Source organism: Ctenocephalides felis, unplaced genomic scaffold (assembly GCF_003426905.1).
Source record: "Ctenocephalides felis isolate EL2017-DRISC unplaced genomic scaffold, ASM342690v1 CF-g0.4_SCAFFOLD_01492, whole genome shotgun sequence".
Taxonomy (NCBI): domain Eukaryota; kingdom Metazoa; phylum Arthropoda; class Insecta; order Siphonaptera; family Pulicidae; genus Ctenocephalides; species Ctenocephalides felis.
The window spans coordinates 29214610-29235426 of NW_020537646.1; the positions used below are offsets into that span (position 1 = coordinate 29214610).

At 28.3% G+C, this 20817-nt stretch overlaps 1 protein-coding gene and 1 pseudogene across 1 annotated transcript in view; both read right to left on the reverse strand.

Moving 5' to 3' along the window:
* Positions 1–20817, reverse strand: part of LOC113371105 (limbic system-associated membrane protein-like) — a 240213-nt gene that overhangs the window by 92814 nt on the left and 126582 nt on the right. The gene's annotated exons all lie outside the window — the stretch shown is intronic.
* On the reverse strand, positions 17572–17956 carry LOC113370129 (annotated as a pseudogene).

The window sequence follows — 20817 nt, forward strand, 5'->3', positions numbered from 1 at the left end:
ATATATATATATATATATATATATAAATATCATAAAAATTTCATTATAAAGTAAATTATAATTGTTGAGAAAAAAGCTCAAAAGATTTTTATTATAATACAGTTTTTAAAAATAAATCCTTGCCCGATCCCATTCTACTTTCCTACGCCAATATATTATTCGCGTAGTCAAATGCACGGGATATATTGTTTATGATTGATGGCGGGCATTAATGAAAATAATATGTTAAAACGGTCGAACGAAAACGTTATAGCCACTCAGTAGGTCTGCGTTTCAAATCGAAATTAAAATTAATCGTCGACGAATTAAAATAAATATGAGAATATTCCATGCATATATTTTGTGCGGGATTGTCATGTTTTAATAGTGTTATGCGCTAAACGTGTTTTAATTAAAACCACCAATCATAAGTTTGCTTGGAATTTGAGTCATACTATAGACAAAAGATATATATATATATATATATATATATATATATATATATATATATATATATATATAAGTTGACTCGACAAACGTTGTTTATCATGTAATACATTTATAGAAAATTTCTAGAAAAGCCAACAACATACTAATTTATTGTATGTGTGTAAAGATATGATGTATGAGTGATATGAACCTTGAAGGAACTATAATTCATATTAACAATATTAATTTAACCTTCTTTTCCTAATGCAAACAAACTGTAATATTTAGTCACTTTGTATGGAGAATTTGAATCCAAGTTATCCATTATTTAATTATTGCTAATACCAATTATTATGATACTGATCATTTCTTTAAAATCTTTTTGAATCTTTATTTTGTGTATAAATGCAAATATTTGTACTACACTTGATGCAAATTTATGCAAACGAGAATAGATAACAAATAAAATAACGTAACGATTGTTTCACTAAGTATAATAGGAATAAACCATCTTGCCATTTTGTAGCTATAAAAAATGTTAGTTTTGTTTATTAACTGCAAAGATAGACTGGCTATTAGAGCGTGAGTCAAAATTATTCCTGGAAAATAAATTAATTTTCAAGGCACTGGTGAAACTTATATTGGATTACGGCATAGAATTATGGGGATATGCGAGTAAATAATACATAGCAAGCCTTGTGTAATATTCTGAGACAGATTACCGATTCTTCTTGGTTTGTCTCCAATAAGACCTTACTCGATGATCTTAATATAAAATTTATAGACAGATTGATAAAACTAACAAATGTTCAACATTTTCTAAAACTGGAATACTATACAATTTCCATAATTACTAAGCTTCTTGAGACACAAGTATCAAGAAAACTGAAAAATATAATATAATATTCAAGACCAATATTACCACATTTTTGGAGAAATTAACAGAATTGGGGAATAACTAGTTTTTAATATATCCATATTAAAAATTTGCACAATAGAATCACCAGAAATGGTTATGAATACAATATTAGAAGCTAATAATACCAAACCATAAACGGAATTTGACAGTGACTTATAATCGTGAACATTGATGATGTTGAAAGTTCTGCATTTCATTTATTTTAAACGTTAATTTAATAATGCACAGTATATATTTGCACTTTTTGTAATATTTATGAATGTTTTAAATAAATAACTTTTAGATCATACGTAAATAAATAAAAAATAAATAAGAAGAAATAATAATAATTTCTGTAATATTTTGTAATATTGTATTCTGATTACTATTGAAAATAATGTAAGAAAAAAAGCAGCGTGATGAAAAATGGTTCAGATACTAAATTCACTGTGGGGGGTAGTGATTTATCGATTATGGTAACATTTTTAATTTAAAATAAAATATTCAGTAGCTAAACCTAATCAACTGCAGATTAGTGCCTTCCCTTAACCATTTGTTACCAAAATGGCATATATTTTTGTCAAAGCGAACGTACGCCGAGCCAGGCGGCCGCTTGAAACTTTTGCTTGCTCCGAGGCTCATATTTTACTTTTATATGTGGTTAAAGTGGTTTCCACTTTGGAACACGGTTCTGTATTACACACTCTTATATAATGCCCCTTCTACCATTTCGGGTACAACTCCTCTTCAGTGTGTATAGAGAGAGATTTGTACAACAAAAAATCAAACAAAATATAATGAAATAAATAAACTTTTTCTGAACTCTCCCTATGTTCAACGCGAAAACTTGTGCCGAGCATCTCTTTCAACTGTGGAAAATGTGCTCTGCTTAATAAAAGCTTGTTAAGACTTTTTCAATAAATGCTCATATAACTTGGGTAATCAGTATATTTATTTATTATTAATTTCGTTTCTGTTTTATGAGTCAACTGGATAATTTTAAATCATCTCTTTATTTAGAACCAATAATTACATCATAATAAAAGTTTAATAATTAAATAATTTTAAATCGAAAGAAGTTTGATTCGAATAATTCGAATCGAATAGTGGATAGTAAATAATAAGTAGATTATATTGTGCTTTATAATTACTGTGAATGTAAGGGAGACTGTGTACGGTTCTGCCACTTCTTTATTGATCAGCAATAATTTTGTTAATTTGTCAGTTGCATAGGAGAAAGGTTGAATAAATGGTATTTTGAACATTTGTCTACCAGGTAATACCATACTTTTGCCCTTAAATGCGATGGATTAGTCATAAAATCAAATCATATAAAAAAGGGCGAGTGTCCCAACCATCCTGGGGGAGGTGGTGAGGACATTAACATAAATTGAAATGCTGTATTAAGACTTTCATTATCACAACGTGATTATTTGAACAAAGCTTATGATTATAATATAACATATATAGCAAGACATACTTTTTTAAAACAAAGTTAACAAGAAGTCTTTGATTTTTTTCTCGTATTTTTATTTCGTATTTTGTCTCGGTTACACTAGTTTTTTTATTTTCAGCCAGAAAAGAACAAAAAATACATCAAAAGCACACTTTTCAAATGTTCAATGTTATCTATCTTAACAAAACAAGTAATTTAATAATTTTAATAATAGTTGTTATTAAAAGAAAGCGAACAAAAAACTTAGTTTTATAACTTCTTAAAAGAAATGCAGTTTACCGATCATGCTAATATAAGGGCGCTGACTCAATGCAATTATGGAAACTTATTCGAACAAACATATTTAATTTTTTCCTTCTGGACCAGATCTGAAAATCGGTAAAACTTAGCTGTTATGATAACTGGCACAACCGTACCCTGGCACAATCGCACCCAGTCTTCCCAATTAAAATACATTTAATTTAAAAATCCTTCAATTAAGTAATTGAGATTAGTTTTATATGTATTCAATTATTGAAAATTTGAATTATTTATATACGGTAAATATATAAATTTTGCAAAATAATAAAAAAAATTATATATATATATAATTAAAAATAAATAAATAATATTTTACTCCTACAATTTATATTTATTATCTCAGCTTTACCTTCATCTGTAAATCCCTAACTTTTCTAAATATAATTCATAGAGTAATATGGTTTAATTAAAATTGTAAGGCTTCCATTTTGCTTGCTGTGTGTATATTCAAATAATATGCAATTACATATAGTAGTGTTCTATATAAATGAATTAATTTTCTCTTAATTTGCTTATAATTTGGTCGAATAACTAGGTGCCTAGGTTCATTACAATTGCGCTGCGAACGCAACACGTGCCCAAACATTCAGGGTTGTAAAAACAGAGATGAAGATAAGTCAGAACTTGAAATTATTATAATAGAGAATAAATTATACACTAATATTAGGATAAGAAGACTAGGTAATATTATTGGAAAAATCTTTCTATTGCTGCTAAATCGTTTTTGTATTAAAGTGCATATAATGTGAATAATTTTACATATCATGTATATTTTAATTTTTTTATGAATTTCAATTTATTTTAGAAAAGAGCATATTTTTGAATGCAATACATTGTATTTTATAATACTTTTCTTACTTATTGGTTTTATAGTATTATTTCAATGAAAAAGATATTACTAATCAGTCAGATCTTTTTCTTTTTTCTAAATGTTATCATTAAAATAAAAAAAAATTACATGTAGAACTTAACAAACACATTTATTTCGTATTAGAAACATGCATTAGAAATAATTTTAGAAAAATGCAGAGGTATGTCACTAAATTATTTGCATTAAATTTATGTATAAAACAACTTCTCTTTTAGTCTCAAACCAAAACAGATAAAATTTTATATATTCTAATTGTTATTATTCTTAGTTAAATGGCTGGAATATATTTGCTAATAAATTATGACTATCCAGCCATATGAACATTATGTCCAATTTCTATGAGATAAATCAGATAATCAAACTCAAAATTTATTTTATATTAGTCATTTTTTAAATTTTTTTCAACAGAAAACAGAACTTTTTAACACCAATTGTCTTAAAATCCGTTTCTTTGAAAATATAAAAAGGCATTATTGTCTATAAGTTTAAAAAAATCGATTTTTTTTTTATTTTCAAAGTTAATCTATTCAAAAATATGCGTATGAAATGATTTTTCAAAATTTAATAATTTTCGTAAATATAGCTATTTAACCACAATAATACTTCTGTTTCCTTTCTCTGCGAAACCTTAAACATGTTTATCTCGAAAGTATCTTTATCGTATCTTTATCGTATCTTTTTCGATATACTACTTACTATTTTTCAAGTTCTACTAGACCGATATACTTGAAATTGTTACAGAATCTTCTTCATAGACTTTACTTAAGTATAAACTATGTTCATCAGCAAATTTTTATTGTTACTATTTTAAAAAAAATTCAAATCCATGTTCTAACAAACTTTTTTTTCAGATAGTCACTATTTTGTTACAAAATAAATATTATATAAATATATAATATTTATTTTGTCCATATAGTTCATACGATAGCTAACAAATTATTTACACAATTTATGATGCCTTTGGAAAATATTTAATACAAAGTTTCTGAAGAAGGAAACAATCCATATCACCGCAACTGAATACATTTCATGAATCATGTAAATGTGTAAAAATATAATTGAATGGAGTGGTGAACCCGGGTCTAGGGATTGCTAACCCATGTTTTTTACCTCTACTCCATGACCGGTTCATATGAGTAATTTAAAGCAATTTTTGTTTGCTTCACATATAAATATTAAGTACATTTTCTGATTGGTCGCCTTGTCTTACAATTAGTAGTACCTATAGCTAACGATTATTTTACGAATTTCGGCGAGACGATTTTAAGCCTCCCCAATAACCTATTTATAGGCAATTATTAGCTTTCGGATACATCAAACATAAAATAAGCAATTACTTAGCAATAATCAACATTTAAGCCCTAGCGACTCTCCGAAGCCACGCAGAACCCGGCCTAGAGTACACAACACAATGCGTACGCTTGCGGATGCATATTTTATTTCGGTGTACAAATTAAAATATTATTAATTCATACGAGGTGGCCGCCTACGGCGAAAGCTCGCTCGACAGCGTCGAATCAGTCGTCGACGGGCCAAGGCGCCCGTATCAAAGCTTTTGTGCTTTTGCGCTTTTGCAAGATTTTACCCTCAAAGGTGAAACCAAAGCCGGCGTTACAATGAATGTAACGAGCGGCCGCGTTAAAACGTGCGCGCCGTTTAATTTGATTAATTATTGATAATTATCAACGCGTTATTTCGGGTGCGTGGGTTAATTGCGCGTGTTTCTTACAGGCGCGGACGTTTTTTATACTGTATTTTATTGGTCAATAGAGTTTTATTCGCACGGTTTAGTCCCGGAAGTTAATTATAAAATATTATTGTATAATTATAAGGTTAATAAATTATAGCATTTCTTTGAGTCCATAACGTAGTGCTACAGAGGTGCTGGCGGTTCATGCGATGCTATAGGTTGTCTTAATATTTTTATAATTATTACCTAATATATGTTAATCATTTTCACTAGCCTTTATGAGATTTATTTATATACATATGTTGGGCTCGCCCGTAGGTAAGCGGTTAAGAGCGACGGGACTTGTTTCAGAGGTCCCGGGTTCGATACCCACTTCGAGCAGCCTGTTGTCAGGCAGCAGTGACAACGATTTTCACTTGGAAATATAGATAGCAATATATTTCCAAGTGAAAATAGCCCTTGCCCGGCATCGCTGCACCAATAAAAAGTCAGCCCTATTAGATTAATTCTAATAACAAAAATCGTCAAATATGGATGGATTAACCATTGGGTTACCATCTAAAAATACTGTTTTTTCAATGGTTGTTGTGATTGATTGTCTTAAGGGACCAATTGTAAAATACTTTGATTATAACTGTACATATTTATTTTATAAGTTATAATAGAATTTACAATAATTTTAATGTGTTTTTGATAACGTTTTGATTGATTGATTGATTGATTTGTATAATTGTATGATTTTTTATTGATGATTTTTTGTTTATATATCAATATAACTGCATGCTTTGATTGGCGCAAACAAATACGAAGTGAGAAGTTTCAGCGCAACTGCTCATAGGACGTAAGGTTCTGATTGCTGTTAAAAATATATAAAAAAATATACATATATGAAATTATTATTTTTATATATTTATATGAACTTATTATTTTACAATTTTTTTGTTTTCTGATGAACAATAGGTTTTGTCACATAATCATAATATATATTGCTAATAATGCTTGGTAGTAAAATTTATTTTATCACCAACTTTGACAACCATAATTTTGAACATCTCATAAGTTATAGTAAACGCAAAATTGAATATGAAAATTTGTACACTTATACGTTTCAGAGACTTCTGAACATTTTGGCATACCTAAGAAATGACAACTGCATACCTTGTAAAAGATGGGTGTGTGTATGTATGTGCGGATACAATTTTTGGTCAACGATTTCGAGAACAAGAATTTGACTGATTCAAAAAAAACATTCGATTTTTATTGATAAGATGACGTGCTGATTACTTGTTGTCAAAGACAGGTTCAGACGTTTCGAAGATACGGGAAAAAAATTACTACAAAATGGTAACTCAATTTGTGAGAGAACAGAACGTCCGATTTGAGTGATTCAAAAAATATTCTATTTGTACTGACGAAATAAATGATCGGTTCCGGAAACCCAATAAAAAAAGTAAAAAAAAAATGACAATTGGCTGGCAAAAATGATTATTAGACATATGCACATCAAATTATCACATATTCATATTTTAATAATAACAAATTTCTTTTGCATTTCAATGGGTTCCGTATTAATGTTTACCCCTTATACTGCGACGCGGCGCTTTGATATTTCGTTTCTATGCATCTAACGTATCACGATTGCTTTAAAAAAAAGCTAAGAATTTTTAAAATATTTCAAACTATAAAAAAATTAAAATTGTTCAAAAAAGTAAATTTTTTTCAAAAATTTTAAAAATTTCTAAAATCTATTTTTTTCAAATTTCTATAAAAAATATCTTTTTTAAAAACTTTAATTTTTGGTACGCGAAGTTACAGCAAATTTCTTAAAGGCACAATGCCATGCACCACTGGTTATCATATAATTTCCAGTATGTTGTTTCTTTCAATTAGTTACCTTTTGTTATCAAGTGGTGATAGTATTGACCTTAACAGTCCTAAAATTATTAATTATCTTACATTTAACAGAAATAAAGGATTATTTAAACTCTATTCTATTTATTTATTATTATATCTCTATTTAAATTTAATATTAAAAAAAATACTATTTTAATAAAATTTCCTTATAAATCATACTGTTATTGCAATGAAAATATTACTTAAACCAACTGTATATACTGAAAGGCAACTTTGTTTCCGAAAACCTTGAAGGGAAACGAGAAGTATCAAATGCTTTAACAAGGTCATAAAATCTTGGCAGTTAAATCAAAACGAAATAAAAAAGTAAGCGTTTTTTTAAATTGAACCCTAAAAATGTTCCCAGTTTAAGGGACTGTTATGTTAATACTCTTAAATCAGTATTTTTCCGCTGTAAAGCATCATAAACCGAAAACCGCTGACCGAGATGCTTTCATTTATGGCGAAATTCTTGATTTTTTATGAATCTCTTAGTTTTATCAACTTTGAGTAACAATAACTTTATAGTAGCATAAAATTGTTATTTTTAGATTTAAAATAGATTTTATTACTCTATTTTCATAAGGAGATGATTATTGACATAGTAAGTAGCGAGTGATTTACTAAATTTATTTATCAATATTAAACCACATATTAATAATGATAAATTCACAACATTAGTGTTGCCATTTCAATAAATTTATCAATAAATTTATATTAATAGTGCCTTTGAACTGTCCAGGCACAACGATATTTTTTAAGATATTTTTATCACTATCAATGGAAATGTATCAAAATTAAAAAATTAAAAAATACTATGAAAATTAGAATTACTAATAGTTTAAATCATAATGATAAATCTTGATGAAAAAGCCGACACATGTCGTCTATGGACGACACTTGTATACACTGGTAGTCGAGAGGATGTCGTCCACTAAAATATAATTTTGTATAAAGTTTATTTAAATAAATAGGCACGTACGAATTACTTTGATATCAGTCTGCAAACTAAGTCTATTTGTTTTATATATAAATGCTTAATTATCTGATGATTTACTTGTAAACATAGCTTGTAATAATTATTTATATACAATGACACTTTTCTGCAATTAAGTGAGAAAAAAGACATTATACTTAGTAATGTTGACGGGTAATTAATTTTGATAAGAAATTATTGCATTATTCAGAAAATAAATATCACTGATATATCTAATATTCAAAATGTATTGCATTTATTTGATAAAAGATCGTAATTTACTATTCTTATTTATTATTGTCTTTCAAAATATCACAAAAGGTAAAATATTTAACATAAATTTCAACACAAACCACACCAGGGAAAGAAATATAAAATTAATCACGGTGCTTTATAACAGATTTTGATTTTAATTTTTAGTTGGAAATAATGTGTTCATCATTTATTATATCTATCTTTGTATATTAATGTATCTTAATTTGAGGCTAAGCTATTGGATTAATGAGAAAAATATTACTACTAACAAAATTAATAAATAATACCAGGAATAATACAAATATTTCAAATAATATAATACCAAATAAATTATTCTGTAACTGTTACTAATATTTAGATGAGGCTAATTCTATATGGAAAAATTAAACTATATTTGCAGGGAACGAATTTTATATTTAGGCATAACCTGTTCGAATAAATCATGAATACTATTATAGGTTTATGAATTTGAGTTAAATTTATTTCAATAGTATAAATTTATACTAGTAGTTTATGGGGTGTGTATTCTTGTACACTTAAAATATAATCACAATATTAAAACAATAGTTATTTCAAACTTATGTATTAAAATATTTTACTTTACTTTGAATGCGGCCGATATATAATAGTTTTAAAACCATATATGCGGTAGATATTATAAATAACCATTGAACTAATATAAAATTGACGATGCATTTTTACAATTTCAACAGTTTGTTTTTCATGTTTTAAACTACTAATAGTGATAAATAGTAAAACAACTGTAAAGCCAATTGCAAACGTTCATACTCTTTAAATATTTTATTGCTATATATTTTCTAATTACATAGAAATTGTACACTTTTGTTAGGTTCAACTCTGCTTTATGTGAGGTATAAATTTTACTTAAGATCTTGAAGTGGACTGCCACGCCGCATCTAGAGAGAACATTACGAAAAAAGTCTGAGATCACTTGTACATATACATTTAGAAAAAGTATATATATATATATATATATATATATATGTATATATAATATATATATATATATATATATATATATATATAGCAAAATAATTGTGTATAGACTACGTGTATATAATACAAATGAAAGTTCTTATACAATGAATACCAAAAAATAAAAGTATGGCATTATCACGAATTCGGCGCTGAGGAAAAAGTGTAATTGAAATTTATAAAATCCGCTCTAAACGTTTTTTGAAGCATTCACGGTTCTTAAGTGGCTACTTGGGGACATAGTCGATAAACTGAGCTTTTATTAACTTGAACCATAAGAATTAAATGTAAATTTCTTTCGCCGGCCATTCCGAATTATTTTCAACTTTTTCGTTTAATGCTTAAGTTTTGGGAATTGCATTTATATAAAGCTCTAACTCTTTCATTATTTTAAATTAAATGATTATATTTTCTTAATTATACAATGTTGCAATTTCTACATTATTTACAAAGCATACCATACTAATATTTTTTTGTAATCAAGCATTGTAAAAAAAAAAAGTTAAATTGTTAAATAATATTACACAGTTTTTGATGATGCGAAATATCACTCTAAAATCGTCTATGACTTCAAACTTCATGAAATGAAGTTAGGCAAAAATAAACCATGCCTGATTTTATTTACATAATTTAAGGACAATTTTGAAATAATTATATTATTACATAATATATGAATTTGTATATGCATATGATAAGACTAAGTTTTTACTCAAATTAATAATAAACAAAATTAAATTACTTCGTAAGAAATTTGATTTTTAATTTCTCCATGTGTTATATGCTTCAACTGAACTTGTTTTCAGTGCTGTGTAAAAAATAATTTACGAAAAAAATTGATTAGTGGACGTTCGATACCCGCGGTCTGTGCAGTAGTAACTTTTTTAGTGAATTTTTACTTCAAAATATAGACAATATGTTTCCACGTATTAATAGCCTTTATTACAAAAACTGTAATAAAAAAAATCATCGGATAGGACGGTTTAGATTGCCATCTTTTAAACCCACGTTTTAAATCTTAATATAGGACCCTCATAATCTGGTTGCTGTTCGGATAATATAAAAAATAGTGTTGAAATTATTGTTGCAAAATAACAATTTAAATATATAATTAAATGTCATATTGCTAACGGAATAAATTTTAATCGTGCTTTATCAAAGCTTTAATAATCCTCAGCTACATATATTAATTTATTCTTGTTAGTATTCCATATTTCATGACTTCTGACATGGAGTTTATTTCGCTGGATGACATTTCGAGTAATTGGGTGAAACTTGCTATAGTCAGTTGGGAGATCACATGCACTCAATTATATTCAACCTAAACAAATAATATAATTTATATGAGTTAATGAGAATATCCATATATACATATGTATTGTATATAGTTATCACATAGTGCGACCTTACACCTGGAGACACACACCTAAATCTATTATAAGAGTTTATCTATAGCTATTTATGATATTAATTTTCTGAATCAAGATTAATTTTTTTTTTCAAAAATTATCTAATACATTTTTAATAATTTTATTCTACATTTCGGGATTTTATAGTTTCATATTCATACATATTTTCAATTCTTTTAAAAATCCATTTTTTTTAAGTTTTAATTATTTTAAAAATCGTTTTATTGAATTATATTAATACCAAAATAATAACGATTTAGGCGATTAGCTTGGTTTGCTCTGATGAATTCGATTACAAAAGGGTTAATTCAATTAAAAAAAATAATCGCTCGTTCATAATAATAGGTATATTAAAATAAATAGTTAAAAGGTAAAAGTTGATGTTTTCGTCACAAAATCCGATTTGTCAATCTTATGTTTTCTCAACATTTTAAGTAATTCTGAATCTCGTGACACCAAAATCAGAAATTGTATATGTGTGTGGTGTGAACTAAAATTTTTCTCCGATGACATACCAAATTCAAAAAGTTATTTTATGAAACTGATAAGACCTCCTGGATCTCAATCAGTTCAAACAATTTCTTTATTATAATTAGATAAGTTAAAAACTTTTTGTCAACAAGAATTCTGAACCAATTTCGAAAATTTCGCTTTGAATTATATCAGCTAGAAATTATGGTGCATAGTTTTTGGTAAAGTCCAGGCCATTATCTCGTAATGAATTGCTGATGATTTTAATAAAACTTTGCATTCTGATAGAGATCATAGTTACCCCAAAAACGTGTCAAAATATATTTAATAAAATTTATTGAGGTTTGAATAATGAATCGCGTTCTTAGGACACATATCGTATGTATACGTATTAGGAATGTTCAGTTTTTTGTGTTGCTAGAAAATATTTCACTTTACAAACACATTGAAAAAAAAAACTCACAAAAAATATTGCCTAAAAATAGTAACTAAAACCACACTATATTAATAGTAATAGACAATAAAATTAATTATATATATATATATATATATATATATATATATATACAATGTTTTTTCGCAAAGCATGAACTAATATTCATGTTGGGTTTGTATGCATTACCATGTGGATATACTTCACAGTGTTCGTGTACATTTTCACAATGTGTTTTCTGGCTGTGCCATTTATGGTTTAAATATGCTAAATTATTCATAATATGTACCAAAACTCTGTAGCATAATAGCCATTATACATATATAACTTTTTACTTCCTCTTCACTGCAGTCATATACAGGACCCGTGCATAAATACGGGACAGATATAGATATTTGTACAAGTGCCCCAGTGTTTGTGATCTATCTGGGTTGAATATACACGTTTGCATAATTATTTAAAAAAAAATTATTTTAGCTTTCAGTATATAGGTTTTTGCAATAATCAGTACATTAAAATGCATGGGTATTTAATTTATTGATGCATAATTTATTCGTTATTGGACTTGCAATATACAAAAAGGGTTTTAAAATTGAAATATGATTAAATCAATGTTTCATAAATTATGTTTTTTGTTTAAATGCGAATAAACACTATGCATAATAAATTTATAGTTGCTATTGTCATACCTCAATAATTTGATACACATTATTAAAAACTAGTGGTGCATGACATCGTGCCTTAAATTTCTGGTACTTCCCGTACTGTAATGAATTATTAGAGAAATTTTACATGTTTTCAAATAGATTATTACAAATACCGTAACTGTAAGCATTTGCTTAAACTAAATAAATTAAACTTAATCAAACGAAATTGGAGTGAAAGAAATTAGCTCGAATTTCTAACTTATACAAATTGAATTTCTAAGTTAAAATTATTTGTTTCAAGTATATAAGTGAGTTTTATATTTTTAACTAGATTCAACTAAAATTAAAATTAAAAAAAAAATGGATTTTTTTTCTTTTTTTTTCAAAAACTAATCATTTCCTCAACCTGTTAGTACGATAAAATTTCAGAATCATTCGAATTCATTAGAAAAACTGTCTTTTTTGCACTTTTATCTCCGTATCTCCGAAACGTCGATCTGTGTCTGTGTATGACAAAAGTTATTCAGCACGTCTCCCCACCAGTAGGAATCGAATGTTGTTTTTAGACTGCTCTTAGAATGTTTTTTGTTAGACAAAACACAAACTCTCCCATTCTCTCTCTCACACACATACATACAGGCACTTTATTAAGAATGCCATAATGCTGATAAAAATGTAAAGATATGTGAACCATTTTATTTTGTACTATTTAGTCTCCTTGATTAAAAGCTTAATTTAATACAGTGTATTTGAATAATACATATTATATTCTTAATTTAATTTTCTATTTTAATATTTAAGATTATGTCTGGCCGTTTTCATTAAAACAATTTTCTGATTTATTTATTAACTCTAATTATGCTTATTGTTTCTATATGATGATCTCTAATCTCTATTTATACCATGTTACATTAACTATTCTTGTCATTATCATCTATCAATGATTGAATGAAATATCATTCGCAAATAAATTACATAATAAATAAAAGAATTAAATAAAATTAACTAAATATGAATAAGTCTATAGTAAATAAATTAAATAATAAATAAATAAGTAATAAATAGATAATAGTTAATAAATTATGTTAAATCCGCAAAATATTGACTTGAGCCTTATTATATTATAATATTATTATACCGACGGCTTGTAAAATTAATAAATAATAAATAAATAAATAAATATCCTTGGTAATCATACATAGTGCATAATATCATTCATACCAACAATCATACAATAGTCATCATTTGGGTATAACAATATTTTAAGCTTTTAATATTTTAATACTAGTTAGTTTTTAAGAAAATCTGATTGTGAGTATTTATTGTGAACATATTTCGTGATTTGCATCCAACCGGGGTCAAGCTTGATTGAAAAAATATTTGAAGAAAGCTTAAAATTTTTACAATGTTCCATTACTGATACACATTTGAACAAGCTTTTTTGCATTATTTAGAGCCATCATGCCCTTCGATATAAGTTCGAACATAAGTTTTAAAGTTTTTTCTTCTCTGATTTAGTTTTGACCTTTGAGCAATCGTGCTGACTTCTTGAATGATTTGGCTTTTTCATACATGAAAACTCAAACGGTTTGTATATCTTACAATGAGTTTTTATTATTACAATTTCTGTAATAGTCACGATTTTTTCCATTGGTGCAGCAATGTCGTGTAAAAGCAATTTTTATTTGGTGACATATTGTCATCTATATGTTCAAGTTAAAAATGAAAAAAATAAAAAGGCTGCTTGGCATTAGGCTATCCGCAGATACATTTTTACATCCTCCCGAGGAAGATGTAAAACCTAAAATAAAATTCAAACTTAAACAATTTATTTATTTTTAATATTACCATATTAGCAAAAACACAAAAATTGCACATCTATCTATATCTGTATTATTTACATGGTATACTTCCATCGTTCTTCGTAAATGTTTCGAATTGGCATTCCCAACAAGAGAAAATAACAGCGCGCGAAGCAAGAAAATGAATTCACGTTTTACACTAACATTTAATGGTATAAAATTCAAACAAAAAGCTTAACGGTAAATTCTTTTTCAAAATAAAATGAATACGTACTGCCGATTACTATATGGGACTCGTCTTGGGTAATTAGCGATCGTCATATGAACATGTGGTATCAAGCAATACAAGTATTTTCGATTAGATCTGAGAGAGCTAAAATGCGAAATAAAGCGCTTCATTGGGCAATTGATTTTGGATCGGAATATTTCTATGTTGAGTACATTTAACGGAAATAAAATTGTAGTGGTGTTTGGATTTTTTAAAAGCAATCTGATTTTTTGTATGCTGAACTAAAATTATTTTGTGAGTGCATTACATTCCAGTATTTCTAATGGTTAATAAAGCAGTGAATTTATATTAACTTCCCGTAGGGTAAATTATTGTAACCGTCCAAAAATCGAATTTGAAATGTATTGCATATAGTTGCGTTTCGAAGGTTTCTGATCATTTTGACATACCTTAGAAAAAATTGATACGTGTGTGTATGTATACAATATTTTGTCCACGTTTTCGGGTGCACGGATGTATCGATTTGAATTATGCAAAATACATTCAATTTGTGGGGTAAAGTGGTGATTAGTTTTTGGTCGAGGAAGGCCAATTGTTTTGAAGATATAGGGCAAAAAGTGCCAATAATGATAAATCAGTTTTTGAGAGAATGTAGCGTTTCTTCAAAGTTTTTCATACAAAATTAAAGCATTTTTGAAAATTTTAATTTGCGGTACGTGAAATGTTAGCAATTTGCTTTATCTACCACCAGTACCACCAGTTAACTTTCAATAGGTTAAGTTATAGTAATGGCAAAAAATCGAATATTAAAATTTCTATATATCTTTGTTTCAAAGGTTTCCAAACATTGTAGGCATACATAAGAAAAATATTGATATTTTTGTGTGTATGTGTGCGGATCCAAAATTTCGTCGATGATTTTGGGAACACAGATCAACCGATTTGAATAATTAAAAAAACGTTCGATTTGAATTGATAAGGAGACGTGCAAGGGTATAGCTGTTCTGAAGATACGGGGCAAAAAGTGCCAAAAATGGCATTTTAGTTTATGAGATAACGGAGCGTCCGACTTTAATAATTAAAAAAAAAAAAACTGGTAAAATTTTTGTAAAGACATGTCCAGCGTCCCCGAAGTACCAATAACAAAAGTACAAAATAATGCTATTTGGCGGTCAATAATGAGCATTAGACATATGTAGATCGTACCATCAGATATTTTATAAATATTATAACAATAAGTACAAATTTTGTGTACATTTATATGGGTTCCGTACCAATGTTTACACGTTAGACGACTATGCGGCGCTTTGATATTTCGATTTTAAATCAGCTATACGGCGCGATTTGCTTAAAAAAAGTTTAAAATTTAAAAAAAAAATCAAGGATAAAAAAAAACAAATTTAAAAAGGTTAATTTTTTTCAGAAATTTTGATTTCTCAAAAATCTAATTTTTTCAAAGTTTTGTGAAGTCTTTTTTATTAATTTAGTTTTTGCTACGAAAAGTTCCAGCAATTTGCCTTAAGGCACCATGCCATGCATTACTAGTTTTGTTACAAATCTTTCACTATTCAAAGAAACTATAGCAATATATATGTATACATCTGTGTGTATGTATTTATATAGACCATGTACCTTAATATAATGCATGCAATAAATATACATTTCAGCAGATTTAGTGTATCACGTATGTAAGTAGACATATTTAATATAATAGTTAATACGTGCTCGGACTGCGCCAGTTAATGCTTAGCGTGTGAAGGGTGGAGGAGCGTAGGAAATAAGGCGGAAGATTTATGTATTTATGAGCTAACAACACCGCACTTCACAAGAAAGAATCGCCGTGCAAAATGCGTGACTGAAAATAGAAACAGAAAGAGAAAAAGAAAAACTAGATACTTGTTATTAGATGAGAAATAGCGTACATATCTGCCGTTTATTTGCATTAGAAGCATTACCGAGCGATATACCCTAATGGACATCGTTTTCTTAAAGATTTGATTTCTGACAAATATCACGAAACGTAGCACACTCATGACTATCGACTGCTTTTACCTCTTGGAAAGACATTGGTTTACGAACATTGATTATAACAATCTTACGTAAATGCATTTTGTGTTATCGGGATGTAAAATGTCTAGGCGATCCCATCTGAATATAAGTTTTGGCGTTTTTGTATTGCTTCACCTTGTTTACAGTGCTGAAATTTTACTGTTGGCTCGCCCATAGGTAAGCGGTTAAGAGCGACGGGACTTGTTTCAGAGGTCCCGGGTTAGATACCCACTTCGAGCAGCCTGTTGTCAGGCAGCAGTGACAACGATTTTCACTTGGAAATATAGATAGTAATATGTTTCCAAGTGAAAATAGCCCTTGCCTGGGATTGCTGCACCAATAAAAAGTCAGCCCTATTATATTAATTCTAATAACAAAAATCATCAAATATGGATGGATTAACCATTGGGTTACCATCTAAAAATACGAAGTAAGAATCAAGTTTCATTGATTGATTGTTTCCTGATTGCTGTTAAAAATATAATAAAAAAAATTAACTGTAATGCTTTCTGCCTAAAATAAATTAATACATAATTTATTATATAGAAAATACGTAATACATACTGTGAACAAAATCAGTTATTGTTCTAAATAGAAGAGTCTAATTGAAGAAATAGAAGTTTTTGGAACAATTGTCACAAATATTTAAGCTCAGTGATCCGATTACAAAAATCAACTGAAGGTTCGTTTACGATTAATAATTGAATATGCAATTCAGTAAATTACAAGTATATAATTATGCGAATACATAATCTGTATGAGTATGAGTATTGCAGTATGTAGTTAAAACTTTATTGAGTACAATATGTTTTGACAACATATAAATGCCAATATGCACTAACTTTAGATTTTGGCGTTCCATGGATTTTCTTCATTATGTTATAACGTTCTTTACGTGGTTTTACGTGTCTGTTGCTTCCTTTCATATAGATCATGCTTTTCTAATCTGTCTAATTTCTTGGCATAGTCTAATGAATCATAGATTACAACAAATCTAGTTGATTTGTCACCACCGGAATTTGTATGGAAGCCGAATACAAATACTAAATTTGATGTAACTTTGTACATTTTAGCGAGCTTTTCGCGAATTTCTGTTTTGCGCACTGAAGGTTGACCTGGGTGCAGAAGATTGGTCATAAATTTGCGAGTTCTGATGATAGTTGTGCCTTTGATCATTTTGCTTTCTTGAAATTACTTCGAGTTGGAATTAAACAATCGATCAAATATTCTTGTTTTTTTTTTTTAATTTTATTTTCAATAGCAATCAGAATACAGTACAATTCTATGAGCTATTTGGTCATTCACTCGCACATATACATACACACTTTCAAACACACATATAAATTAATCTAATAAAAATTATATTGTTAGAGAATCAATACAGTAAGTGATTCTGCTATTCTGTTCATATAAGGTTGTGGTAGTTCTAAGGTTGCTCCATATTATTTTTGTGCAGATTCTTCTTCAGTCAAGTTGGTGTCTCAAGAAGCCGACTGACTATATAATTTGTATGATGTTCTAGTTTTTGAAAATGTGTTACACTGTTGATTTGTATCATTCTGTTTATAAATTCAATATGAAGATCGTCGTGTAGGGTTTTATTGCTAACAGACCACGGAGCATCAGTAATCTGCCTCCATATTTTCGATTGGACATGTTGCATTAGCACTATGTTGGATTTGCTCGCACAGCCCCACAATTCTGTGCCATATGTCGATATTGGTTTTATTACTACCTTGTAAGTTAGAATCTTATTGTCAATAGATAGAATATTCTTGTTGAATGCAGATAATGAAAACAGTTGAAATACATAAATATCTGTATATTTTTATATGTATAAAGATGTCGGTAACCTGTGCAGTGGCATATCATATCTTTCCGTTCCGGTGAAATCAGGGCGTAGAAAACAAGAAACGCGCGATGTGTCAGTTAATGCCGGAAATGAAGAAATGCGAGAGCGCGGCCGGGATTCCGCGCGAAATATGATTTACTGTCAACACTTATGAGTTTCGTAGCTACACCTCTATTCAGCGCACTAAGTCCGCTCGCGAAACCGGTGCGCCGAGCTTTTGTCTTGGTTGGAACGTTTTTCAATATGAATTAGGTGAGCGGAGAATTTTTTCATCAGAGGTATTGAAACCGTGTGGAGGAAATACCGGCTTCATTACTTTTACTTTATTTCACATTTCTAACATTGATTGATGGCTATGGTATTTGATATCTTTAGTAGAAGAATCATAACTTGGTACCTACTTCTTTAAAATATTTACTTATTTTAACTTTTAATGGACTAATTTTCCGATAAAGTAAACTGAAACAAAGTATTACTATGGCAACGCTATGTTACGCTTCTCTCTTCATATGAATTAGTAGTAAAATGCTATGATTTTGCTGCTCGTTAGACGTTTTACACTTATGATACACTTGGAATTTCTTTTTTAGAATACATATATGATTATATATTTTATATATTTTTTTCTTTATAAGGGAGTATGTTTTTCTCTAAGTTCTTTAGGAATGCGTACAAGTTACATATAAAATAAAATGCGTACAAGTTGCTAATCAAACAAAGTACGTATAAGTTGTCAATAATACAAAATGCGCACAAGTTGTCATTGTGCAAAATACGTGCATGTTGCTATTTTTATTTAATTTTTGTAATATGCTCTAAATAAGTAGTAACTTTCAACCTATAAATATTTCGAATCTTTTATAACATTATTATATTATTTATATTTATTTTAACAGGTTATATTTTCAAATCTAAAACGCCTGACTGCATAGAAAATACAAATAATTTTGACAGTGTTTACCACCAAATTATATGCAAAAATGAGTGTAACATATAGTTGCAATAGTAACTCTCTGTTACGGCCTATTTTATCGAATAACTGCCCCTAACCTCTTAATCGAATAAAATTGAAAAATATTAATTACAAATTAAATACATTTCCAAAATTTATGTTTATGAACAACAATCAGAACTATTTTAAAGTTTTATGAGCTTTTATGTTGTAATTTTTCATAACCTAGTATTTTTTATGACAACCCGATCTTTGAGATTCTATTATTAATAGATATTTCTAATAGTGGTGCAGTTTTAGTTAAATATATGTGATTGTGTAGCTATTCATCGAAAAACTGTTTTTACTTGATCATATTTAGATCTATACTTACACTTGTAAACTGATACTATTACTGCTTGATATCAGGCTCTCTGGAGCGGAAATTGAGCCATATGCTGACATTGCCACGAATTTTTTAAATATTGATAATTGGGCCACAAACAAGCCACGAATATTCTAAATTACTTCATCCTTATCGTGATTCGTATGTTTTAATTTTAAGCAAAAATAGAATATTTATTTTTGTAGAATATTTCAAAATATTTCGAATTTTTAAACAAGTTTACTACTTGCGACTTGTACTTTTTTGCAAAGGAATTATGCCTATATATAAATTTTCTATCATACCAGAATATGAAGGGACAGGAGTATTTTAAAATCTGGCCAACCAACTGTCTAATTCCCTTGATGTTTGTAAGATTTACAAAAAATGATGCTTGTAAGATTTTACATTTAATTTAATAATAAAATGAAAACAAATATTTCAACCGTTAGTTCAAGTTTTCATTATATTACAACCTCTAATGCGGAGCTTTAAATAAATTGATAAAGCATAATAAAAACTAGAATTTCATTAAACAGTAGAAAATTGGTATGATTTTATGTTATTGATTACCTCTATACTATAACATTTAACATTTTAATGAATTTCAATAAATTAATATTTTCCAAATATGAGAAGTTTTCGATGTATGTTCTACTAATGCATATATATCGGATGTGCAGAAGTTGTTCTACTTTACTAGCGAATGTTATTTTTTGGGGCGACTGGAACTTAGTTTCTGGCAGATCTTGCCTCATAAATATGAGACGGGTGCTGCAACGATTGTATGGCGGTGCATTTTACGCCGAGATAGGATTTTCTTTGGCCCCGACATCGAAGGACATAAATAAACCCAATGGACAGATCCA